Source organism: Lissotriton vulgaris, chromosome 8, assembly GCF_964263255.1.
Source record: "Lissotriton vulgaris chromosome 8, aLisVul1.2, whole genome shotgun sequence".
Taxonomy (NCBI): Eukaryota; Metazoa; Chordata; class Amphibia; order Caudata; family Salamandridae; genus Lissotriton; species Lissotriton vulgaris.
Window position 1 is genome coordinate 1,382,510,924 of NC_141696.1, and position 20,425 is coordinate 1,382,531,348.

A 20,425-nucleotide genomic window follows, 5' to 3' on the forward strand; every position below is an offset into this window, starting at 1 on the left:
TAAAATTGCTGAAGCCCACGTTAACGGCATCCTCTCCAAACATGTGGACCTGAATGGCATCCTGGACCCATCTCAAAATGGTTTCAGACCAGGCCACAGCACGGAGTCTGCCCTTTTGGCCACCACCGAACATCTCCGGACGATCTTAGATTCCGGTCAGAGTGCTGCGCTGATCCTTCTAGATCTCAGCGCAGCCTTTGACACGGTATCCCATGACATTCTTCTTAGCGTCTGGAGATGACCGGTGTGTCTGGCCTCGCTCTGACCTGGTTCCGCTCATTCCTTAAAGACAGATCCTTCCGGGTGTCAGCCCCTCCTTTTCTTTCCAAACCCCATCCCATAACACAGGGAGTTCCTCAGGGCTCAGCGTTGAGCCCTTCCCTCTTCAACCTATACGTGCAGCCTCTTGCGGAGGTGGCCAAAGAGTGGGGGCTGACGCTGGTATCGTATGCCGACGACACCCAGTTGGTCATCACCCTCACTGAAAGCCCCTCCATCGCGGCCTCCAGGTTCAGAAATGGCCTGGCTGCAGTGGCACAATGGATGACGGACAATTACCTACAACTGAACGCGGGGAAAACCGAAGTGCTTCTCCTTGGCGGAAACACCAGCCTTTGGAACGAGCACTGGTGGCCGCCATCCCTTGGTTCCATCCCACTCCCTAAATCCCTTGTAAAAAATCTTGGAGTCTGGATGGACGCCACACTCAGCTTCCAGATACACACCAAAAAGGTGGCCGCCACCTGTATAGGTCTTTTGAGAAACCTCAGCTCTATACTTGGCTTTTTCGACCCGAAGGTCCGCCAGCTGATTGTCCAAGCGACTATCCTTTCTCGCTTGGACTACGCGAATGTCCTCCTCCTAGGCGTGAACAAAGCCGAAATTGCCAGACTTCAACGAGTGCAAAATGCGGCGGCAAGAACGTTGGTCGGCCTCCCCCGCAGATGCTCAGCCAGAGCTACCATCCGCAAACTCCACTGGTTGCCCGTTGGCTTCAGAATTCAATTTAAGGCCCTCATCACGATCTTCAAAATCTTCAAACAGGGAAGTCCCACTCTTCTACAAAATCTCATCAGCCCCTACGTTCCGGGGCGTGATCTGCGTTCCTCTAACCAGCTCCTCTTGAGTGTTCCCCGTGCAAAGCTTTGCCGCACTGGAGGTCGCTCCTTCAGGGTCCTGGGACCCAAGCTATGGAATGCTCTGCCCCCTCACATCCGTTCCCTAGACAGCCTTCCTACTTTCCGAAAAGCCATCAAGACCCTCCTATTTCCCTCCGGTTAGCTCTTCACTCCCCCCCCCCCTTCCCCTTCCTGGTTAGGTTCTGTGACTTCTCTCAGCGCTGGGACGCCCCTTTGCTGGGGCAGCTGTCGCGCTTCACCAAACCCAGAATAGAATAGAATAGAATTACGCTGCAATGCAGCGTTGTGGTTGGTCTGACCGCTGTGACACCTGCAGCCTTCATGGATAACAGGGAAGTGTACATTACTGTTTTGGGCAGCTTGAGAGGGCTGACCAAACAGTCATTGCACACAGGAGTTTTCTACCACTCCTCCCCCGCAGCCCCGTCCCGCCCCCTCACGCATGCTGCCGCAGCAAGAGGACAGGATAAAATGATAATACAATTTGGTTATTATAATTGTATTGTTCCTTTCTTTTCCTGCTTTCTTGCAGGGGGCAACGCTCCTCCTCCTTAGCGGTGGAGCCGCCACTGTAGACAATTAACTTAATAAACAACTAGTAACTCATTTCTCTGCTACCTAGCGCTTCCTATCCTCTTGGAGTAATGACCCACTGCTGCTTTTTGACACAAGCACCCTGAGAACTGTACCACACACACATTTTCTACTGGAAAACCGAAGCTCCTTCGTCTCGCCATTCTCATGCCTGGAGAGAAGACATTTCTCTTTTGTCTGTCTTTCTTTTTTCAGTTTCTTTTACACAAATACATTTATTAAAACGCCTTTACCAAAACATACAGGAACACATGGAACTTATTATTTCATACTGAATTATTTACAAATAAAATGAAACCTAATATTAAAGATTAACTTACAAACTCATAAATATCATCTGTATTGAAAAGTGTATAAAGAATGGAGTTGATTAACTAGTTTTGCACTAGTTTATATGTTATATGTTATACACATTAACACATACTGTTAGGACTGGAACGTCCCTTGCATGGTGTGCAGTCGTTTTCCCTTGTGCTGAGTGCCTGACTGTGTATATCTGGTGTCCTGTTTTTTGATTTTGGCCCTAGCTTTACAATAATCTAGTATTTGCGCAGAGGCCTAGGCCTGCCCCTTGACATGAGGGCGGTCCGGGACTTGTCTTGTCGCCTGGAGGTCCATGATCAAGCTCGTTGCATTGGCTTATAAAAGACAGATGCAGAAACTTCCCACCTGTTGTGCTTCTGTAGTGAGTTGGAGACTACCCTGCTGTGAAAAGCCTCACTTTATACAACATTTGTGTCTGGAACAGCCTGGAAGGGGTACTTGGAAGGAGAACCCCCTCCAACTGGCTTTGGAAAGACAGGAAATGTAGATCCATCTCCCCTGTCTGCTTTGACTGTATAAAAGTGGGATCCATCGATAAACTTGCTGCTCCACCTCGAAGTTCTCTTTGACTAAGGAAGGAGTGCTCCACAGAGGACTCACAGGACAACTGTGCAACAAGAGCTGGTGTCTGCCTGACTGCCACCTTCCCACATATAAGGGGACGGCAGCTGAGTCCACCTCTTGCTGTGAGAGTTGTTCACCTGCCCTGATATGCTTTCCTGCTTAACCCCTCCCATGCTGGTGACGGAACCGCTCCGTCACCAGCCTCGGTCGTGCTGTGCTGGTGACTGAGCGGTTCCGTCACGGCCCGCTCGGCGTGCCTGCGCGGCACGGATTCCGTGCATGCGCTGAGCGTTCCATTGAGCGGGCTCCGTCACAAGCAAAGCGCGCCGGAGGCTCGTGACGGAGCGGTTCCGTCATGAGCGTGGGAGTGCCACGCGGTCCCTCCTCCCCCCTAGCACTGCGGTGGATTTGCCGCCGCAGTGAAGGGGTTAAAGAGACAAGGAGCTTAACAACCGTTCAGGAGGAGTGACTGTCTAAGAGATATGAGGTGCACTATGACCTCGGCATGATGGGGTCTACCAAGAGGGGAAGAATGTGGAGTGTAATCGGAGTGCCCTGATGTCGGTGGGCAGCAGTCTCTCTTTCTGATTTATGGTGAAAACTCAGGAAGAAATTTTATCAACTGTGAAATAAAATAATAAGAGTCCTGGCCAATGAGTATTCTTATAATGTTATCATTTTCGTGAAAAACTAGAAAGCCGTTCACATATATCTTGTGAAGGAGCATTGGAAGTTTGTTATGACAGCAGAGATTTCATATTTGGCAAAATATGCCAAGAACGACCTTCTCTATGCCAGGGACAACACAATATCCGAATACTAGACATAGGCACCACCATGCCATGGATGCCATCAATATTCCCTGAAGTATCCCTGTTAAAGAAAATCTGCCCACAGGCCAGGTTGAAGTGTGAACATGTTTAAGAAATACAAACGTAGCAGTAACAGTGAATCCCAGAAACAGGTGACAATGGATTTGCCAAGCACTCTAAATGAGCAGCTGCACAGGCGCACACGTTTTCATATAAATTGCTGCAATGGAGATCATGTAATGAGACTGGAAAAAATGAGTCACACAGGTGCAGAATTGCAAATAACCTTCAAATAGATACAGAAGGGCACACTCTTGCCACTGAGCTACCTAATCAAAATGTCTCACTTTAATAGCCATGTATGGAAATGAGACTTTTACACATCATAGACGGGCACAACTTGAAGGCATGGTTAGCATCAAGCAGGAAGATGGCTGCAGCAGTTATATGTATGCAAACATTTAAAATCTCACACCACACATTTACCATAGCCAGCACAATACCATATGCAGGTTTCTTCATGGCATGGATGCTAAAAATATTCCACCATTATTGCAGGTCCATTCCAGTAACAGGTTTGGACTTCAGGGCAGGGATGCCCATGATATGACACAATTGCAAACGTTATGCCAGAAGTAGTATTATACCTATGGTGGGTACCATCTACCAATGGTTGCCCACAATACGCCAGAATTACCAATATATTTTGGCCCAGCATTTTCTTAGAAGTGAGCTATTACCTGACCTTTTTTAACAAAGCCATCAAAACCAACACCCCTGCTTATCTTGCAGTGAAACTCACCATCTCTGGTGGCTCTCGTCACACAAGCTGCCTGGACACCATCAGTCTGCAGAAGTGCAAAGAAGAAAAAAGGCAGCAGGCTCTTACCATCAATGCATCCAGGACCTGTAAAAACAACCCCCATATCCATCAAGACAACTCCAATTCGGATCCAATTTGGGAATGGGCTGAAGACAGACCTCTTCAAAGAACACTAGATCACAAAGCGATGATTGCATCACAAAGCAGTAATTATACACTTCTGCTTCCAGGACCCATCCACCTCTCCTATCACTTGTTGATTGAATGCTTGCCTATCTCCCTGCACAGCACTCCACGGCCTTTTGACTAGATTTATCCTATACAAATACCAAAGACATTCTCTCCAAGTGGGCATACAGTTGCATGCATGTATTGGCAATAAAAGGGTTCACTGGAATACCCTATGTGAGGAGTGAGGGTTTTGTTTGGGTGATTTTTGAACAGATGCGCCACTAAATTTGGGTAGGTATGTAGAAGCAGGTGAAGATAATCTTTCAGAGAAATCACTAGTGAATTATTTTAACAGTGGCTATTGGTGTCAAGTTGGTTGGTCTTCTCAGATGTGAACTCTGTGTATATGTGATATGCATCAGGGCCAGGTACAATCTACGTTTGTGGATCAGGAAGCAGGGGCGGCTCTAGGCTCATGGTGGCCCTGGGCAGGGAGCGTAGGTAGGGGGCCCCGGAAGAGGGGGTCCGGGTGGGGCAGAGCCCCCCGGAGCTCAAGAAGGTACCAGTGGGTCAGCAGTGGGTAGGGAAAAAAAGAAGCCAATCAGGAACCAGGAGGAATGCAGGCGTGGAGGCCAGTGAAGAAGGGGGGTCAGGGTGTTTGGAAGTGGAACAGAGCCGGAGGCCGCCAAATCCCTGCCAGGGGCCACCACGCAAATATGTATTCATCCTCAGAGGATTATTATATTAAAGATATATATTGGCATGGTGGCCCCTGGGATTTGGTGGCCCTGTGCAGGTGCACAGCTTGCACATGCCTAAGGCCGCCCCTGCAGGAAGCGGCAAGTAGAAGGTAAGAGTGGGTACCCGGTCACATGTTGGAGAGTTAGGAAGCCTGGTTGTGCTTCTGTGCAGAGCTGCAGAAGAAGTCCTATGTGTTAGAGTACATGCTGTGCATTAGAGGCAGAGGTATGATCTGCTAATGGCACAATAAATATTTACCACAGCTAATGGATGGGAGATATGAATTTAATGTCTGTTGTGCTGGGCAGGTCTTCCCCTGACAGGGCCTGGGTATCCCTTACTTCTTCAGAGCTTTACTAAAAGCTCGGTGATTTTGAGAACTCCTGAGGTAAGCATGAAGGGGCTTCTGTAGCTTTGCTGACTGCACAGAGGACCCACATCTTGTAGGAATCAGACTGGCAGAGGAAGTTACCCATAGCAGCAATCAATCCCAAGGAATTAAAAGTGGCCTTCCTCAACAGCTCATAAAAGAGGTCAGGAATACCATTCGACAGGTCATCTTGGCAAGCCCCTCGCACCCCCAGAGTAGCATCTGCTATCAATACAGTGAAAATAATTTATGAGTTTTATATAGCGCTGGCTAGACCCGTAGGTATCAGAGCGCTTTACATTAGCTTACACAATGTTACAGAAAATGTAGAACAATTACACACAACATCCCTTTCCCTTTCATCCAAGGTGTTTTATGGTAGCGAGCATGCTATAGCGAAAATAGTTCCACAGGTTTAGTATTGTCAAGGTTGATCCTCACTGTGTGCTTTCTGAGAAGTCAAAAACAAGAGACATTGATGTGCTGGCCACCACCATCAATCCAGGAAGACGGAGGTGCCGTCTTAGTTCACAGATACCTTGACTCATTACACTGCCGTCAGATTGTACAAACATGTGCAGCTACTGTTCCCTGGATCACTTTAAAACCTGGGCTTCTATGAATTTTATATTAACTTTGTTGTGACTGATCATATGAATTTCATAAAGACAGTAATTCCTGAGCTGCCTGCACAGTCGGATCCATTGTTATTTCCAGTTTCCTAAAAGGTGTGACTGGTGCTGAATGAGAGATACTTGTTTGTTTGGAAGATGCAAACAACAGGTTCTTAGCTGTGGAAACACAAAGGCACGTGACCAGTTGTCAATTATCTTCTGGTCGTGCTTGGGGCCTACCTAATTGGCCAGCATCATTTGGGAGTTGCACATAGTAAATGCTGGAACTCGAACTGTTCTGTGCAAGGCTACCTGTGTTATCCATTTCTGGTGAGACGTCTCTGGTATGAGTTCAAGGTGCAGGGTAGAGGTGCAAAGGGGGAGATTTACAAGGAACTGACGCATCTGCATAGATGCATCAGTGTCCTTCCGTCACCTCCAAATGTTCTTGTGCCACCATGGATGCACTGTATTTACAATACAGTGCACCATGGCGCAAGGAATTACAGATGCGTTAGAAATTCTGACGCATCTGTTGGAGGAAAAGTGACGCATTGTTAGAGTTTGTCACATAAGTGATGCAACTCCAGCAATGCACCAGAAAACATAGGTAGGTCCCATATAAATTCCCTGCATCAATCCTAAAGCCTGGTCTGAGCAGGCGAAGGGATTTTGACGCAGTGAAGGCGTAGAGTAACGATGAGCTCTGCTGCGCACACTACGTCGCACGAAAAAATGTTAACCCATCGGAATCATGGTGGTATCGGTATGCTGGCGACTGCATAGCTGCCAACTTTGGGGGGGGGTGTTTGGAACAGTCGTGGGCCGCGGCTAGTAATACTTGCGGGGGGTAGCGCGGGGTTTGGGGTAAAAATAAAGTTTAAAAAATGTACCTGTTGGGTCGTGCCGCCTCTGCTGTCTGCTCCTGGGCCTGCGTTGGCGGAATGGCGCCTTCAAGTTCCGCCTTCATGTTCCACGTCTTCTGTTCTGCATTATTGGATGGCTGGTGGTGACAGCCCCTCTCAGCCAAACCAGACGCTGCTCCAGCAGTGCCAGGATTGGCTCGAGCAGGGACTGTCCCTGCCCCTAGGAGACCGGGGGCCCCTCGCAGGCTCTCCTTATGTGCAGCAGCAGCACTACGGGCTAGTTCTAGTGCGCATGTTTGGGCTGGGAAGAAAAATGACCATCCCAAACCCGAACATGCGCACTGGGCCTGCCTGCTGTCAGTGTCAGCCAATTCAACCCCAACCCTGAGCCCCACCACCTTCAGCGTCCTGACTGACAGACTCAGAACACTGTGTGGATTTCGAGTCAGGTCAGGACGGTGAACTTGTTAGTGACGTGAGGAGGGAATGTGTCAATGCTGTCCATGTGGCATTAGTGGGGCAACGCCCCAACGCCCCAAATGAACGCATCGCCACTGCCCTGCATATATTATATCTGGCGCAGGTATATGTGACGCAGGGCTTTACAATGTGACCATCTACCGAGATGCATTACGTTGTAAATGGGCTGCAACTTTTACGCCACCGCTGCAACACAAAAGCGACACAACGGCAGTGCAAAAGTGACGCAAGGGGCTTGTAAATCTGCCCCAAGTCTTTAGTTTGGAGCAAGAGGATAGTGTGAGTTGTTTTCACAAGGGAACATTTTTCAGAACATGTGTTGGGCCTATTTCCACCTTGTTTCCTCGGTCACGGTGCCTTCCTGTGTCTTCTTTTTGGCGAGGTTTAGTCAGTGACTCAGAAAGCATATTATATTGTCATTTATGTTTAAGATAAAACCGTTCGAAAATAAAAAGATTTCACCCACGAGTTTGTGAACCGATTTGAGAAATGCAACTTCACTTTATGAGAGAAAGACTACTCAGGAATGGCAACAGATACCAGTAGTAGGAACAAGAATTTGTACAGTTATTTCACTATTAAGACATATATTTTGCTTCAATTCAGGGTAGTACGCGAATGGAATTTTTTTCCGGTTGTATGTTTGGTAGGCTCGCAAGATTCAAATAACTTTTTGCATACGTTTGATGCTGCAGTTTTTCATATAGTTACTTAGGTTGGAAGACACCCTGTTTGACGATTACAAGGCTCAAAAGACACACATCGGTGTTTCTTTGCATGGGTAGAAAGACACCCTTTGGTGTTTTCTTGCATCAGTTGAATTATACTCCTATAGGTGGTCGCTTGCATGGGTTGAAAGACACCCTTTGGTGTTTCTTTGCATGGGTTGCAAGACATCCCTTGATGTGTTCTTGCATCGGTTGAATTATACTCGTTTAGGTGTATACTGGCATGGGGTGAAATACACCCTTTGGTGTTTCTTTGCATGGGTTGAAAGACACCCATTGGTGTTTCTTTGCATGGGTTGAAAGACATCCCTTGATGTTTTCTTGCATCGGTTGAATTATACTTGTTTACGTGTATATGGCATGGGGTGAAAGACACCCTTTGATGTTTCTTTGCATGAGTTGAAAGACACACTTACACCCATTGATGTTTCTTTGCATTGGTTGAAAGACACCCTTTGTTTTTTTTTTTTTTTTCATGGGTTGAAAGACATCCCTTGATGTTTTCTTGCATCGGTTGAAATATACACGTTTAGGTGTTCACTGGCATGGGGTGAAAGACACCCTTTGATGTTTCTTTGCATGGGCTGAAGGACACCCCTTGATATTTTCTTGCATCGGTTGAATTACACTCCTTTAGCTGTTCGCTTGCATTGGTTGGAGGACAACGTTTGATGTTTTCTTCCATCGGCTGAATTACGTGGTTGCTTGTGTTGTTTGAAAGAATGCTTTGGTGTTTATTTGCATGGGTTGAAAGACACCCTTTGATGTTTCTTTGCATGGGTTGAAAGACACCCTTTGGTGTTTCTTTGAATAGGTTGAAATACACCATTTGGTGTTTCTTTGCATGGGTTGAAAGACACCATTTGATGTTTTCTATGCATGGGTAGAAAGACACCCTTTGATGTTTCTGTGCATAGGTTGAAAGACACCCTGTGATGTTTTCTTGCATCGGTTGAATTATACTTCTTTACGTGGTTGCTTGCGTGGGTTGAAGGAATGCTTTGTTGTATATTTGCATGGGTTGAAAGAACCCTTTGATGTTTCTTTGCATGAGTTGAAAGACACCCTTTGGTGTTTCTTTGCATGGGTTGAAAGACATCCCTTGATGTTTTTTGGCATTGGTTGAATTATACTCGTTTAGGTGTTCACTTGCATGGGTTGAAAGACACTCTTTGGTGTTTCTTTGCAGGGGTTGAAAGACACCCTTTGGTTATTTTTTTACAGGATTGAAGGACACCCCTTGATGTTTTCTTGCATCGGTTGAATTACACTCCTTCAGTTGTTCACTCACATGGGTTAAAAGACACACTTCGGTGTTTCTTTGCATGGGTTGAAAGACACCCCTTGATGCTTTTCTGCATTGGTTGAATTATACTCATTTAGGTGTTCACTCGCATGGGTTGAAGGACACACTTCGGTGTTTCTTTGCATGGGTTGCAAGACATCCCTTGATGTGTTCTTGCATCGGTTGAATTATACTCGTTTAGGTGTATACTGGCATGGGGTGAAATACACCCTTTGGTGTTTCTTTGCATGGGTTGAAAGACACCCTTTGGTGTTTCTTTGCATGGGTTGAAAGACATCCCTTGATGTTTTCTTGCATCGGTTGAATTATACTTGTTTACGTGTATATGGCATGGGGTGAAAGACACCCTTTGATGTTTCTTTGCATGAGTTGAAAGACACACTTACACCCATTGATGTTTCTTTGCATTGGTTGAAAGACACCCTTTGTTTTTTGTTTTTTTTTCATGGGTTGAAAGACATCCCTTGATGTTTTCTTGCATCGGTTGAAATATACACGTTTAGGTGTTCACTGGCATGGGGTGAAAGACACCCTTTGATGTTTCTTTGCATGGGCTGAAGGACACCCCTTGATATTTTCTTGCATCGGTTGAATTACACTCCTTTAGCTGTTCGCTTGCATTGGTTGGAGGACAACGTTTGATGTTTTCTTCCATCGGCTGAATTACGTGGTTGCTTGTGTTGTTTGAAAGAATGCTTTGGTGTTTATTTGCATGGGTTGAAAGACACCCTTTGATGTTTCTTTGCATGGGTTGAAAGACACCCTTTGGTGTTTCTTTGAATAGGTTGAAATACACCATTTGGTGTTTCTTTGCATGGGTTGAAAGACACCATTTGATGTTTTCTATGCATGGGTAGAAAGACACCCTTTGATGTTTCTGTGCATAGGTTGAAAGACACCCTGTGATGTTTTCTTGCATCGGTTGAATTATACTTCTTTACGTGGTTGCTTGCGTGGGTTGAAGGAATGCTTTGTTGTATATTTGCATGGGTTGAAAGAACCCTTTGATGTTTCTTTGCATGAGTTGAAAGACACCCTTTGGTGTTTCTTTGCATGGGTTGAAAGACATCCCTTGATGTTTTTTGGCATTGGTTGAATTATACTCGTTTAGGTGTTCACTTGCATGGGTTGAAAGACACTCTTTGGTGTTTCTTTGCAGGGGTTGAAAGACACCCTTTGGTTATTTTTTTACAGGATTGAAGGACACCCCTTGATGTTTTCTTGCATCGGTTGAATTACACTCCTTCAGTTGTTCACTCACATGGGTTAAAAGACACACTTCGGTGTTTCTTTGCATGGGTTGAAAGACACCCCTTGATGCTTTTCTGCATTGGTTGAATTATACTCATTTAGGTGTTCACTCGCATGGGTTGAAGGACACACTTCGGTGTTTCTTTGCATGGGATGAAAAACACCCCTTGATGTTTTATTGCATCGGTTGAATTACACTCCTTTAGCTATTCGCTTGCATTGGTTGAAAGACACCCTTTGGTGTTTCTTTGCATGTGTTGAAAGACACCCCTTGATGTTTTATTGCATCGGTTGAATTACACTCCTTTAGCTGTTCGCTTGCATTGGTTGAAAGACACCCTTTGGTGTTTCTTTGCATGTGTTGAAAGACACCCTTTGATGTTTCTTTGCATGGGTTGAAAGACATCCCTTGATGTTTTTTGGCATTGGTTGAATTATACTCGTTTAGGTGTTCACTTGCATGGGTTGAAAGACACTCTTTGGTGTTTCTTTGCAGGGGTTGAAAGACACCCTTTGGTTATTTTTTTACAGGATTGAAGGACACCCCTTGATGTTTTCTTGCATCGGTTGAATTACACTCCTTCAGTTGTTCACTCACATGGGTTAAAAGACACACTTCGGTGTTTCTTTGCATGGGTTGAAAGACACCCCTTGATGCTTTTCTGCATTGGTTGAATTATACTCATTTAGGTGTTCACTCGCATGGGTTGAAGGACACACTTCGGTGTTTCTTTGCATGGGATGAAAGACACCCCTTGATGTTTTATTGCATCGGTTGAATTACACTCCTTTAGCTATTCGCTTGCATTGGTTGAAAGACACCCTTTGGTGTTTCTTTGCATGTGTTGAAAGACACCCCTTGATGTTTTATTGCATCGGTTGAATTACACTCCTTTAGCTGTTCGCTTGCATTGGTTGAAAGACACCCTTTGGTGTTTTTTTTGCATGTGTTGAAAGACACCCTTTGATGTTTCTTTGCATGGGTTGAAAGACATCCCTTGATGTTTTTTGGCATTGGTTGAATTATATTCGTTTAGGTGTTCACTTGCATGGGTTGAAAGACACTCTTTAGTGTTTCTTTGCATGGGATGAAAGACACCCCTTGATGTTTTATTGCATCGGTTGAATTACACTCCTTTAGCTATTCGCTTGCATTGGTTGAAAGACACCCTTTGGTGTTTCTTTGCATGTGTTGAAAGACACCCCTTGATGTTTTATTGCATCGGTTGAATTACACTCCTTTAGCTGTTCGCTTGCATTGGTTGAAAGACACCCTTTGGTGTTTCTTTGCATGTGTTGAAAGACACCCTTTGATGTTTCTTTGCATGGGTTGAAAGACATCCCTTGATGTTTTTTGGCATTGGTTGAATTATACTCGTTTAGGTGTTCACTTGCATGGGTTGAAAGACACTCTTTGGTGTTTCTTTGCAGGGGTTGAAAGACACCCTTTGGTTATTTTTTTACAGGATTGAAGGACACCCCTTGATGTTTTCTTGCATCGGTTGAATTACACTCCTTCAGTTGTTCACTCACATGGGTTAAAAGACACACTTCGGTGTTTCTTTGCATGGGTTGAAAGACACCCCTTGATGCTTTTCTGCATTGGTTGAATTATACTCATTTAGGTGTTCACTCGCATGGGTTGAAGGACACACTTCGGTGTTTCTTTGCATGGGATGAAAGACACCCCTTGATGTTTTATTGCATCGGTTGAATTACACTCCTTTAGCTATTCGCTTGCATTGGTTGAAAGACACCCTTTGGTGTTTCTTTGCATGTGTTGAAAGACACCCCTTGATGTTTTATTGCATCGGTTGAATTACACTCCTTTAGCTGTTCGCTTGCATTGGTTGAAAGACACCCTTTGGTGTTTCTTTGCATGTGTTGAAAGACACCCTTTGATGTTTCTTTGCATGGGTTGAAAGACATCCCTTGATGTTTTTTGGCATTGGTTGAATTATACTCGTTTAGATGTTCACTTGCATGGGTTGAAAGACACTCTTTAGTGTTTCTTTGCATGGGATGAAAGACACCCCTTGATGTTTTATTGCATCGGTTGAATTACACTCCTTTAGCTATTCGCTTGCATTGGTTGAAAGACACCCTTTGGTGTTTCTTTGCATGTGTTGAAAGACACCCCTTGATGTTTTATTGCATCGGTTGAATTACACTCCTTTAGCTGTTCGCTTGCATTGGTTGAAAGACACCCTTTGGTGTTTCTTTGCATGTGTTGAAAGACACCCTTTGATGTTTCTTTGCATGGGTTGAAAGACATCCCTTGATGTTTTTTGGCATTGGTTGAATTATACTCGTTTAGGTGTTCACTTGCATGGGTTGAAAGACACTCTTTGGTGTTTCTTTGCAGGGGTTGAAAGACACCCTTTGGTTATTTTTTTACAGGATTGAAGGACACCCCTTGATGTTTTCTTGCATCGGTTGAATTACACTCCTTCAGTTGTTCACTCACATGGGTTAAAAGACACACTTCGGTGTTTCTTTGCATGGGTTGAAAGACACCCCTTGATGCTTTTCTGCATTGGTTGAATTATACTCATTTAGGTGTTCACTCGCATGGGTTGAAAGACACACTTCGGTGTTTCTTTGCATGGGTTGAAAGACACCCCTTGATGTTTTATTGCATCGGTTGAATTACACTCCTTTAGCTATTCGCTTGCATTGGTTGAAAGACACCCTTTGGTGTTTCTTTGCATGTGTTGAAAGACACCCCTTGATGTTTTCTTGCATCGGTTGAATTACACTCCTTCAGTTGTTCACTCACATGGGTTAAAAGACACACTTCGGTGTTTCTTTGCATGGGATGAAAGACACCCCTTGATGCTTTTCTGCATTGGTTGAATTATACTCATTTAGGTGTTCACTCGCATGGGTTGAAGGACACACTTCGGTGTTTCTTTGCATGGGATGAAAGACACCCCTTGATGCTTTTCTGCATTGGTTGAAATATACTCATTTAGGTGTTCACTCGCATGGGTTGAAAGACACACTTCGGTGTTTCTTTGCATGGGATGAAGGACACCCCTTGATGTTTTATTGCATCGGTTGAATTACACTCCTTTAGCTATTCGCTTGCATTGGTTGAAAGACACCCTTTGGTGTTTCTTTGCATGTGTTGAAAGACACCCTTTGATGTTTTCTTCCATCGGTTGAATTATACTCCTTTACGTGTTCGCTTGCATGGGTTGAAAGAATGCTTTGGTGTTAATTTGCATGTGTTAAAATACTCTTTGGTGTTTTATGACATGGGTTGAAAGACACCCCTTGATGCTTTCATGCATTGGTTGAATTATACTGCTTTAGCTATTTACTTGCATGGGTTGAAAGACACCTTTTGATGTTTCTTTGCTAGGCTTGAAAGATATTCCTTTAGTTGTTTGCCTGTATGTGTTGTAAGAAAGACGCCCAAAAATGTTCCTTTGCATGAGTTGAAGGACATTCCCTGATGCTGTCTGCACTCCTTGATACTCCTTTTCTGTTGTTGTGTCACTTTTTCACTGTTGCGTGGCTTTAAAATACCAATTTCTGATGTTGCGTGGGTTGAGAGCTCTCCCTTTTTAAGCTTTCAGGTTTGAGATGTGCCTTTTCATTGTATGCTGATTCTGTTGTGAGTCACTTTGTTTGTTTGTCTTATGTCACATTTCATATGTGTCAATGTTATTGGGGATCTTTGGCCTAGCCAGCCACTGTGGTCTGGTGATGGTGGGCATGAATTATGTTTCTTATATTTGTGGTTTTCTGTTGTCTCTGTTGCACATTTTCTTAGTGTGAGTGTACTTAAGTTGTAGAAGTTAGTTTCCAGTGGGCATCTGCTTTGTCATGTTGGTTTCTTGTGTGAATCAGTTGTGCATATAGTTGTTTTGTGTATGGCAGTGTGGTTTTGATTTTATTTGCCAAGTTGATGTTGGTTCCTTGGGTGACTACTAGCCACACTGTCCAAGACTGAGATTTCTGTCACTTCTGCTCCTGGAGTGATAATTTTTGTAGATAAAAACTTTTAATAAACCTTTTCTTAAAACAGCACCCTGTCACACTTCATCAACACAACTTACTTTACAACAATATACTTTTATTTCCAGTTATCATAAATACAAGAAAGCACATTCCTGCAAAATGAAAACGTGACTACTGTGAGAAACCTACACATTTAAAACTGCCCAGGGTCTGCAACGTTCACTTGCTTTGCTTTCCTGTTTTAAATAGTGTTTTTTTCTCGCAGTCCCGCCTTTAGTGCCTAGCTGTTTGACAAACAGAATACTTTACAATGTTGTTTGATAGATAAAGAAAAACCTTTCAGACGTTTAGATGGTGCCATTGTGTTTCTTGACCCCCCTGAAACTGTAGTGTTTTTTTTGTTTTTATCACGAAAACATGCTTAATATTTCCTCAATGGTGTGAAGTGCGCTGGTTGGGAAAACACAGGCTTCTTGTTCAGGGGCTCCAGAGAATGCTGCCATTGTGGGGTGGGAACACTGTCAGCGTCACAGGAGTTATGGCGTGCGTTGCGGCACCTCGGTGACAAGTCAGATTGTGGTCTTTCTTACACGTCGCAGATAACCCCTATCAGCAGACCACAGAACTGCTGAAAAGAGTCTGGGAAATGCCATTCTTTTTAAGAGCAAAACACGAGAAGACAGATCACGGAGACAACACAAAATAAACACTTTCTGCACTCGGGGACGTCTGGCCATTTTACCTAAAAGTGTGTTTAAAGTGATGCTAACAGGGTGATATTTCAACACCTAAAGAGAGCACCTGCCGCTGAGCAGAAGGTGTTGACAGAGACATTTTAAGTGGCTCAATGCTTCATAAAACTTCAGCTGGTGTTTATGGTTCTGCAGCCACAAAAACCCCTTACAGACACACGGACAAGGCGAGATGGGATGATATTTAAGGCACTTTGCACAGCTCCGAATCGAGTTTAAATATGTTTCCTTATTTTTGGTGTTTGTATAATAGGCAGTAGAATAAACAACTCTTGCTGTAGATTGTACCGAGGAAAACGAGAGGAGAAAAATTATAGAAATTCAATATGGATTCAATGCTAAAAACATATAATGCATGTATCACTTCTAATAATGTTATCTGTGATAGTATGTTTGGCAAACATTTGTTGATCATCAAGTACAAAGCCCTTTTGTGGTTGTAGACACTATGATGCTCGAAACCACCGATTATGTGACTGCCAAAGAGCTTTTCACAATGTACAGACTTTGAAATGACAATAAAAAACGTTTCCAGCTTGTAAACAGAGCTTTCAGAATTGTAAATAGGATGGTGGGTGCAAGGGATATCTCAGGCCTATTTGTTATTTGGAAAGGTATGTATCAATTGTTTGTGACCTCAGAAGTCGTCTCAAATTATTGATCAGGGACTGGCCCTAGAGGTGGGGTGGCTACTGATTCACAAGGGTCTGCTTCCCCTTTGGGATCCTGTGGGAGGTTCCAGGGTGATGTCTTCCCAAATGAGATTTTTTTTTAAAAGCAGCACCTTTACCTTCAATGGATACGGGTTGCTTTTCGATCAACAATATTTCCTGGAATAAAAATCCTGGGATGGGTTTTGCTGTCCCTTGTAGGTCTCCATCTCTGCATACACAGCCAATCAAGGGGTATTGCGAATTGGGACCTGCCTAATTTATATTCAAGATAACTTTGGGATCCCCTACGAAAGGAAAATGTACAATGTGTGATGGTACATAGGCCTTGTTAAATGCAAACCTCATTGCAAACCAGTCGGTGTGCAAACTGCATGTCCTTTTTTTGAGACTATGCGTATGTACATTTGACACCTTGATAGATGACTAACTTTATTCCCCAAAAAATAAACACTATGATTTTGCACTATTTTTAACAGTTATTTAACAAGCAATTATCTGCGTGTTTGCAATGTTACAGAAAAGTTTGTGTGATATGAGCTTTAGTTAATTATTTTTGCTCCTTTACTCTCTGCAGTTCTTTACTAGTGCAAGGTTTCTGTAATCTGGCCTAAAAAACAACCTAAAAAACAGAACTGGGAATAACTACAAAAATGCATGTTTGCAAAGAATTCCCCCGTTTTTTCCTTCCTTCCTGGCACTTTTCCCAGCACATTATTTCACTAGGCTTCCTATCAAAATGTGAAAGGGGGAACAATTGGAAGTTAGGTGTTACTATATAATTTGAAATCCCATTACCAGCCGAATCGGAATTAACTCCAGACTCCTAAGGAGGCCCTCCACATTGCAACTGAACCATAGTTGGGTTTATGAGAGGGGACTCTAGGTGGCAGAGCATGAAAAGCACATGAAGGGACACTGCTTCTGGAATCCTCCTCAAGCGCCATATCTGTTTCTCATGCTGTCATCTTTAAAGGAAATATAAAAGGTGGTTTATTTTTTGTACCATAACTTTTTCTTCACTGGATTTGCACTTTGGTCGCATATTTTCCATGCATGGCACCATCACTTCAATACCGAAAATGCTTAAGTAATTATGCTCTTGGGCTAAGAAACGTGTTTCTAGAACCCACAGAGGTTTCTAGATCCTTGAAGATGTCAGATTAGAGTGAAAACCACACTTGACACCTTGCTACCATTTTTTGCTTTCACATATGCAAGATTTAAACCAAAATCTACATCTGTGCGAAAGTATATATATTTTTTTGTATATGTACCATTACTCGTAAATAACAAAGCAAATAATTTGTAACATAGCCCCCCCTTATTTACAGTTCATCGGGATGTGGGAAAAGGATGTGCTAAATGGAAAAAAGTGGTTTATGTGCAATTAAATTAACTTTAATATTTAGAGAAAAGTAGTAATACCAGATCAAAATGCAATAATACTACTTCTGTAAACAGATATCCACAGCCATTAAGACCAGCAAAATACGGTGCTAAATTTCCACTTAAATACAAAACGCCCACACACGAATGAACGTAACCTGTCTCAGAGACTAGCATGGAGGCAGATTGTATACAAGGAGCACCCATGTCCATAACCTAGATTATGCAATGTTAAAGGCACTGTCAGCAGCATCTGTGTTGTTGTCACTACTAGCTTAAAGAAACCTCTCTGAAGGCAATTAAGATCCTTTCCCTCAGAAGACCCCTTAAAGTTAGTTCCACAGGGTCAAAACATGCTGAGGTATATTCACAAAGATGGGGGATAACTATTGCCATCGTCAGTCATCGCAAGAAAAGTTAACGCTGCCTAACCTTGATAAATATCGCCAAGTTAGCAGGCTATTTTCAAGCCTGCGTTACATAGCTATAGTAACAGGGAAGGGGTGTCAAAACCCACGTACTAATCATCTCGATGGCGAATTTAAATCCTGCATTAGCCGGCGATACGTTGTGAATGGCCAGTTATCTGCTGAGAAGTCCCATCATCACTACTTTTATCTCCCAGCCCAACACTGTCCCTGCTGGAAGCCAAGTGTCACTGTGAGACTGGCAGCATGGTGACCGCGGCAATCAGGTTCCTCGAAGTCTGACCATTTGATTTAACCGAAAATAATGTCATTTTAGTGGTGCTAACTTAGGCAGACACCTTCCATCTGGAATAGCTGCATCTTGAAAGGCTCCTGGCTGTGTTCTCATTCCATGTTGCAGGTAGTCATCCTGCTTAACACCAGCAAAAGGCAGGTGCAAAATCCCTGGTGCTACCACGGGTTAGCCCCTATTTTTGCTTCGCTTCACATATCTGGCAGTTCGTTGTGAATGTGGTGTTTTGGTTTTCTCCTGTGTTTTTGCACGGGAAAGTCTGCTCTGCATCTCATTAGTGTTAGTTGGTGGTGTCCACCGTGGAGATAAATTCGGGGGCAGTTATTGCGGGAATACTGGTGTTGTCTGCAGTTTGCACCAGCTTGTGAATGGGGTGTTAATTCTATCACCACTTTTGATGCGTTAAAGTGGGGATAATTTGGAGATTAATCCTTGTGAATATGCCCCGATGTGTATTAACAATCCAAGGAGGCCCTCATTTGAACTGAAGCTCGGAGAAGGGATGGATACTTTTGTCTTCAATAATTACATTTAACACCCTTTGTAGAACACTCAAAAACATTATTTTGACATCCCTGGTTAAACTGACCAATTGAATAAAGGGTTGACCCTATTTGGATCCAGAAAATGTAAAGATTCCAGTAATTTGGGTTTAGAAAAGTGACACTACTGTTTTTTTCCACTTCAGTTTATTGATTTAATACGTAAGTGTGATAAATTGTAATCTGTGAAACATATATTGTGAGTTAAAGTCTTATTTTTTATTTGTGTTATCATCGTGTTCTGATGGGCATTTAGCACATCATACTTAGCGTTTGATTCAAAGATGCGACCCCGTGTAAATGCAATGATTTCTCCGCCCAAGACACCATGCATTTTTTGTTCTTTTGCCCTTTCTTTCAAGAAGCCAGAAAAAGGTTTATTTTTCCTCTATTGAAAAAGATGGACTTTATACAATGTAAACCTGCATTATTGTTCAGACAATTGATGGATTCCCCTGAAATCATGTTTAGAGTTGCCAGCAATCTAGTTGCGTCTGTCAGAAGTAGGAGGGTCAGACAGGCAGATCTACTGGAAATGTCTAATCATATATTATAAGTCTATGTACTTGATTATTGGTCTTTAACAAAGAAGTGGTCCTTTTAAATGTTTTTTAATTGTATTTTTTACTGTATAATACATTTTTATAATGTTTTGTATAGTGTATAGTATACTTTTATGATTTTAATGAATCGAATAAAGTGGTTTGACTTGACGTAAGTGTGATAAATTGTAATCTGTGAAACATATATTGTGAGTTAAAGTCTTATTTTTTATTCGTGTTATCATCGTGTTCTGATGGGCATTTAGCACATCATACTTAGCGTTTGATTCAAAGATGCTTTTTTCAAGCCCATATGTTGACCTACCCAAGCTGCCATTCTGGTCTGAACCAATGGGTAAGCTAAAAAGATTTGTCACTGTTCGAACATTTTACAGTTCAGACCAGAAACACAACAACCTGTTTACATTGTCTTCAGTGTGGGGTTGGAGAGGTGCTTTTACTCATGGCTGACTTTGTTGCTTTCAAGCCATGTAGAAAGGGCTGTAACATAAAACTTCATATTCAGCAGCCACTAAATATTATGGACAAAAGTTAGGGATGGCAGAGACCCTTGTTAAAAGGATTATCATGCTACACGTCCTCACGAGCCAGGCAATCTCCTGGTGAGTAGGTGTTAGACCTAGGGAACCTAGTCTACATAGGGTAGCCTGGCACAGTGGACAAAGCTAGACTCCGAGGCTTTTGTGTAGTGCTTACAATCCCACTCACAATAACTCAGCGACTTACCATTAAAAATAAAGGACGCCACACCAGTTTGGAAAAATACGGTTTGATTTATAAAAGTTTTCTTTTAAATATCTGAAGATTTCATCACCACTTTTCATGCAGAGTTAATTAGCAACTTTACAATCAAATTCTGACAGTAAATCATGGATTGGCTATTTCACAATACTTGTCACACTTCTAGTTGTCACTTTACAGTCAATAGTTAAGCTTTCTAACATTTTCCTTAAATTCCCCTGTTCAGGAATAAAAGCATGATGTAAATGAGGCGGTTATTTAGATCCAAACTCCGCCAGTGCGGCGTTATCTGTTA